Source organism: Ananas comosus, linkage group 23 (assembly GCF_001540865.1).
Source record: "Ananas comosus cultivar F153 linkage group 23, ASM154086v1, whole genome shotgun sequence".
In the NCBI taxonomy this organism is placed as follows: domain Eukaryota; kingdom Viridiplantae; phylum Streptophyta; class Magnoliopsida; order Poales; family Bromeliaceae; genus Ananas; species Ananas comosus.
This window is the reverse complement of record NC_033643.1, coordinates 5,915,462-5,922,788: the sequence shown is the minus strand read 5'-3', so window position 1 is coordinate 5,922,788 and position 7,327 is coordinate 5,915,462. Positions and strand designations below refer to the sequence as shown.

Below are 7,327 nucleotides of genomic sequence, written 5' to 3'. Positions count from 1 at the left end.
CGCGGGACTTAGCCAATTTTCGGCTCTTCTCACTGGTGTTGCAGGCTGGGACCGGTCCTTCATCTGCCAGGGACCGGTTGCATCAGCAACCCCGCAGCCTTCAGCTGATGGGACCGGTCTCCCACCTCCAGAGACCGGTCCCCGAGAGCAACCTCAGCCCAAAAATGCAGATTGCATTATTTACTCTCGCGGACTCCGTTCCAAATGCACTTCTCGATTTTCGTGCATCCTAAGCCTTTCCAAATCTTATCCATTCGACCATTAGTCGATCCTGGACGAAGTGTAACCCTCGGATTTCGAGAATTCACCTTGTTACACTAAGAGAAATTCTAAAGAGTTAAAAACTCCAAAACGACAACTTCGAGAATCTTTGAAAATTACACACTTAATAAGGTGAAAAATATCTTAGACCAAGAAGATCTTGTCCAAAGTCCAAATCGAAGATAAAAAGCTTAAAATCCAACCTATAAGAGTGTTCTACCACTACAAGAATATTATATATTGGTGGTGAGTAATGTCGCCACCATATATATAAAAAATTGCCACCTTTTCAAAAGGTGGCGACTTTTAAAGTCGCCACAAGCTGCCACCGAAAGTGTTGCCGCTAAATGAAATTGTGGCGAAGTATGAAAAATCGCCACCTTTTTGAAAATAACGTGGCGACATTTTGTCGCCACCAAATATGACTTTCAGTGGCCATTTTTTATCGCCACCTTATTAAAGATAGCATGTCGATATTTTGTCGCCACCAAATATAACTTTTAGTGGCAACTATTAGTCGCCATCTTATTAAAGATAGCGTGGCGATGTTTTGCCGCCATCAAATATGAATTTTTAGTGGCCCTTATTAGTTGCCACCTTTTATGGAGACAAGGTGGCAATATATTTTTACCACCAAATGTATACCTTATGTGGCAACCACCACAGTCGCCACCTTAGTTGAAGATAAAAAGGCAACTTTTTGTCCCCACCAACTGTGCGATAAATGGCCACTAATAATAAAAATGTAATAAACTAAATATAAAAATATATAGCTTATATTTTATAAACAGAACATATACAAAATAACAAACAAAATATTAAAGTAAACAAAATTATTTTGTTAACAACAATTTAAAAAGCTAATTGTCTTCTGATCCACAACAGCTTAAAAACAAAATAATAGCAAAATCAATTCAAAAGCAATAGAGTGATAATATTCGATATACAGTTCAACATCATTCCTGACTCTCTCAACTTTGAAAATAGAAAATACTTAAAAACGATAAAAAAAATGCTTCAACTCCTATTTCAGCAACAATTCATTTCCTGCAACAAACAAAAGAGAGAAAAGCAAATTATTAAATTAAACAATATACAACAAAGTAGGAGTATTTTTTGCATAGTTGGATACACAAACAATTTGTCCTTTTGAATTTTTGATTTAATGGATTATTAACAAAATAGACAATTGTCAAAACTGTGATATATATTATTCTTTAAAAGTGCATGAATTAGATAGAACAAATGCTATATACAATTGAAGGAGAAAAAACAGAAAATAGCAAATAAAAATGTGAAAAAAGAAAAGCTACTCTGACATCATGTGAATTATGAACAATACTAACATAGAAAGTCGAGCTCTAAATCAAACAAATTGAAAGATTAGGTAGTAAAGTCAATAAGAATTGCAGTTGGTCAATGAGAATTGGAGACTATGCGGTCTGATAGTGGCATTGCAGTTGGTCAATAAGAATCACAACAACACGACCTTCATATTTATACTACAATGTAGGCAAATACAGAAGAAATATGATGAAAAGAGTAAAAGTAACATTCTAAAATGCTTTGGAGCATTTAACAGCATAAAGCATATAAGTTCTTAAAATGGAATTAGAAACGGCCAAGCATGGGATGCCACTTAATTTTCCATGCTTTGTGGCCATTCCTAGTGCTAATAATTGGCCCTAAGATGTCTTGCTTCAACATTTTGATGTATAGTTCAAATTGATTCTTAACCCAAACCCAATCTAGCTTTAAAAGTAGGTGCGACTCGAAACCGACACTGAGTCTGATAGATTAAATTTGGGAACAGTTAAACAATCACTATCATAGCTTAGTCCTTAATACATGTTCAAATTGAAGCTATTATGATCTGGTAGGTTTAACTCACTCACTGGGTTCCTAGCTATAATAAGCTAAACATTAGATAATTAACTAAATTGAACTTAAAACTATAATGTAACACATAACAGGTCACTTTTGGATGGGCATCTTTTCAGATTATTTTTTAATTAGCTTTCGTGATTTCAGGCTGAAATTGAGTGATCTTCTGTTCATCTTTTATTTTTTATTTCTATTCTTTTTTATTTCAGTTCTAGCCGTTGGTTCATTGAACCGTCTTTACCGGAATAATATATTCTACTATTCATTTCTAGATCCAACATATATGATTCATGCAATTCCAAGCATTGCATCTGACAATGTCTACTGCACCCTTCTAGCTCATAGTGCCATCAATGGTGCAATTGCAGGATATACTGGCTTCACTGTTGGACTAGTTAATGGCAGGCATACTTATATACCATTTCATGTAAGTATTGCTAACACTTAGCGCCTTTAACATGCATGTGTTGCATATGTAGCTTTGGTATTGTAACACACTGGACCTTTCCAAATTGTGAGGTTCGAGTGTTTGGACAGTGTCCTGAGCCTTTCCAGACTTTCTGGTTGGTCGTTGACAGTGTTCCGACCTATGGTTCGAATCCCGAGAATTGTAGTATTTTATGTAGTGCTAAGGTCACTAAAGAGTTGGACTTAGGCTACCCTCGGATTGCTTTCTGCACGAGGTGTAACCGGTGACAGGTCGATGACTGTACCGGTACACATTTTGTACCGGTACACTTTTGATGGCTGTACTGGTACACTTGTGGCGAATTTCAAACCCGAGCCTCGGGTTTGCCTTTTCGTAGGATGTGTACCGGTACACTTTCCCGTGTACCAGTACACTTTGGCAGAATCTGAGCAGTTTGAACTGCAGGGGGTTTTTCGCAATTATGGCCGTCTATATGTATCCCCCACGCCCTTGAGGCCTCCCCTGAGCTCACCAGCAGCAAGAGGAGAGGTAAGGGAGCCCTCCACACTCTCCCCTTTGATTTCTTTGATTTTGTTTTGGTTTTTAAGAGATTAAACCCCTCTTTTGCTCTTTTTGAGTTATTGGAGGCGTTTCCACCATTAGAGCTTGGGTTTGGAGCTTGTTGGAGGAGAGATTCTTGGACCTTGGGGACTTTGAACCTTGTTGGAAGCTTCTAAGAGGTTGGTAGCTTATTCTCTCCCTTTAGATTTTGGTTTTGATGCCTTATGGTAGATGGAATCCTAGAATGAGGTTTTAAGGCTTATTTTGGGCGTTTCGAATCTAGGACTTTTGGAGCTAGATTTTTTGGTTTAGAACCTTCCTTGGGCTTGGATTGGAAGGATTCTAGCTTTCCTTTCGAGCTTAGGAGAGGATTTTTACTCTTGAGGTGAGTTTTGGCCCTCTTTGCTTCTAGGTTAATGTTTGATTTTATAGTTGATCGTAATGCCCGTGTATCTCTTCGCTCAATACTTTTAGGGTATTTTGAGACTCGTGGACAACTTCGTTCGGCGAAACGAGGCACTACGCGACGGTTCGGTGGGTTTGACCTAGCCACACAATGAGAAAATCCCATTGTGAAGATTTGAGTATCGTTAATTGAACAAGCATGCATATTCATGTTAGATGTATTTATTATGATTTTTAGAATGCTTAAAATGCCTATGTTACATGTGATGAAATTTTGGACCTCTATGTAGTAGAGGGTTGCCTGAAAGATCTATGATTGCATTTAGCATTCTATGTGAAACTTGGTTTCACGCTTCTATAGTGTAAAGGAGTTTTGATTCATGCATTTAAACTTAAATTTATCTGAGATATGAAAGATGACAAAAATTGCCATATAGAGGCACCGAACTAGAATGTATGTGAATTAGAGAGCTAATGTCATCAAGCAGCATTGAGCTCGGGACATGTGTGAACCTAGTGGATAGGGCCATCGAGGGATTTAGAAACATGTTGAACATTAAATTGTCTAAGTGTCATCAAGGGGCACTAGGCGTGACGAATGTTGAAACTTCATTTTGTGATTTAGTACTAGATCTTCGGGATGCTAGTGATTATACCATGTTAGAGACATGATGAGTGGATACTTGAGACATCGACTATGCTTGCTTGCCATTTGTGCTCATTCGCACATGCTTGTGAGGGTCGCTCCTTTCAAGCCGGCACTCCGGAGTTAGCCTACGCGACTTATGTTCGCTCGTGCGGTATTGAGAAGCCTACGGGGTCGAGTGGGACAGACACATTCCAAGAGTAGGGATGTTGGGCTACCACAGGCACTTAGGCGGCACAAGCTGGACTACCTTTGGTAGGTCCTTAATTGGAAATGGAAATCGGCACAGTGTTGAGAATGAATAATCACTACTAGATAGGCTTAGTAGTTGGATTACTTGACATGCTTACGACATAGCATTGAGATATATAGTGTACTTGCCTGTTTCATTCATTGCATCATAGTATACTGGGTTGCTTTGATAGAGCTTACTCTTTTTGCATTGACATATTGCATCGCGAGGTTTACTTGTTTATTATGTTAAGGTATATTAGTATGCATTGGACATATTATCTTATGATAGCGTAGATGTACACCACCATGACATCATGCTTACTTGAGACATAGTAGTATAGCATTTCATTTATGCTTTCTTTCAGCAGTTCTTATACTCGCTCTTTATTGTTTATTATTATTGTCGTTACTTACCCCTTTCTTTTGGGGCCTAGTGGTGCATTGAGCTGAGGTCAGTAATTGCCCACTGGGAACTATAAATTATAGTTCTCACGCCCTCTGTTTTATGATTTCTTTCAGAGCCTTCCACGCCGGGTGAGGCCAGGGACCGAGGGAAGGGCATTGCTTCCAGCTAGCTCTTCAGTGAGGGACGAGTTGTTAGGTGGTCTACCTCTCGATGTATTTTTATTTTGGAGAGGTTAAGAGTTGCTCCAGTGTATTAGAGACCACCCCTTTTGTGTACTATTTTGGAGATGTTATTGTACTACCTATGCTTCACTTTTATTGTTTAGTATTATTTCCATTTACTTTGTTATAGATGATAGAATCATACTTGCTCTGATATCTCTAGTTATAGATTATTTCTCGCTTTTATTTCCGCTGTTATTGTAGACGCCTTATATGTGTAGACATATGGCGGGTCTGGGCACGCTACCGGGAGGGCCTCCGCCGGTCCCGGGGCGTGACATGTATTTTAATTATTTGGAATATTCATGCTGAAAGATAAACCACAGCTCTATTATCATAAACCACAACTCTATTATTAATGGCAGGCATACTTATTTGGAATATTGCATCTGACAATGTCTTTCACTTTTGCTTACTTTGATTTGAGTTATTTTCATCATTTGAATTGGAGATTGCATTAAAATCAGCAATTACAGGAATGATTCAAATCAAAGTGAGCAAAATTTATTAAAAAAAGAAAAAATCAAAGTTGGGTGTTCTATTTCTCTATTTATGTACAAACTTCCCGTCTCCTTCACTACTAGGTACAAATTTGTTCATCAGATTTCAAGTGATTGAACAATACTAGCTTTTTAATATTAATTAATTATTTACTTGAAGAGACCCTCATCATATTTGTAGTCATAAGTACCCAACTATAATTTCCAGCAATTTTAGCACTCACTACACTCCAAACTAAAACTCATCAGGTTCCATTGTTCTCTAAGTGGCATAATACATGGTGGTAACCACCGAGATGCAGTAGCTACTTTTCTGTTACCATCAAAGTTCATGAACTGCTTAGATCAATAGTTGGTTTTCGTCGACTTGTTAATAGGAAATAGAAGTTATCCATGAATGTGTAACTGATATTACTATTCAAAAAATTCTGAAAAAACTTAAAAAATCATTGCAAATATTGAAGGCAATTTAGAGGTTTTCAAAACGAGGCAAAGGGATCGAATTTCTAAAGCTTGCAAACGACTTTGAAATTAACTAGATAACTCCAAACAAACCTTATTTTAAGCAGTTTCAATCTAACGCGTACATCTAATAATTCTTCTAATAGTATACTGAATAATACAATTAATAAACAGAATGTTCCAACTCCTTTCGACAGCTATTAAAATCATGTATATAGTGCAAAGGCAACTCTGTATAATCGCAAGTACTACAAATTGCCCTTTCCCTATCATTTAGGTTTCCTACTATAAAGGGACCGGTTATGAAGAGTTTCTAAAAGAAAAATGCCCTGAAAAGGAAAATTCACCATCTCGTGCTATATACCAAACTACTCCAAAGAAAAACCCATAGATTAATTAAACTAGAAAAGAAAAACCCACATGTGGTCTCCTAATTATTCATGGATTGTTGAATCATTTAAAAAGAAATCAAAATTCACAACCAAATTTAGCTTTTCTGACCCTTTTTTTTATAGATTTTTCTTCGATTGGAGATCGGGACCGTGGAGAGCTTGTCAGAGAGGAGATTGCCAATAAGAATCTTGGCGGCGAGGAGATCGGTAGTGATAAACTCGTTGGCGAGGAGATCTGCGGCGAAGGACTCACCGGCAAGGAGAACCCTTACACACTGAAAAGACTTCTGAGTTCATCCTCGATTACATTCTCCCCAAGATTGCCATTAAAAAAGGTATTGCATGGGAGGATTATCTTTTGTATTCTGCAAAACAAAATTTAGAAACAAGCACTGCAACATTACCCTCCACTGTCACGCCCCGGGACCCAGCGAAAGCCCGCCCGGCGCGTGCCCAGACCCGCCATAAGTCTAAAACGTATAAGGCGTCTAAAACAACAATAATAAAAGCAATAATAAAAGACATCTAGGAGTATCAGAGCATAATAAATGTCTAAATGCTACAATAAGGAATAAGGATAAAACTGTAAATTCACTAATTAAAACATAAAGCGATACAAGAAAATCCCAGATACGAGTGCTATAGGTAGATACATAGGTGGTCTCTATGCATGGATACAAAAACCTCTCATTCTCTCAACTACAAAAAGAAAGAGTAAACCACCTAGGCAAAGTACCGCTCCTCGCTAGCTAGCTAAGCGATCCCCTTGCCGCGATCCCGTGCCTCCGCCGGTGCCGAAGGCTCTGAAAAGTAAACCATAAAACGGGGGTGTGAGAACTATTAAAAATAGTTCCTAGTGGGCAATTACTGACTTCAGTGAATGCACCACAAGGCCCAAGCTACAAAAGAGGTCAGTAACTATAAATGTAGAAAAGCGAAAGGTAAG

General features: G+C 38.1%; 2 long non-coding RNA genes across 2 annotated transcripts; one reads left to right on the top strand and one right to left on the bottom strand.

The window, feature by feature from the left end:
• On the bottom strand, positions 1,080–6,753 carry LOC109728038. Its single transcript, XR_002220900.1, has 2 exons — positions 6,491–6,753; positions 1,080–1,308 (listed from the first exon to the last, which is right to left on the bottom strand). It is a non-coding gene; the product is annotated as an uncharacterized LOC109728038 (long non-coding RNA).
• LOC109728037 lies at positions 1,376–6,592 on the top strand. The gene is made up of 3 exons (XR_002220899.1): positions 1,376–2,572; positions 3,814–3,816; positions 6,582–6,592. It is a non-coding gene; the product is annotated as an uncharacterized LOC109728037 (long non-coding RNA).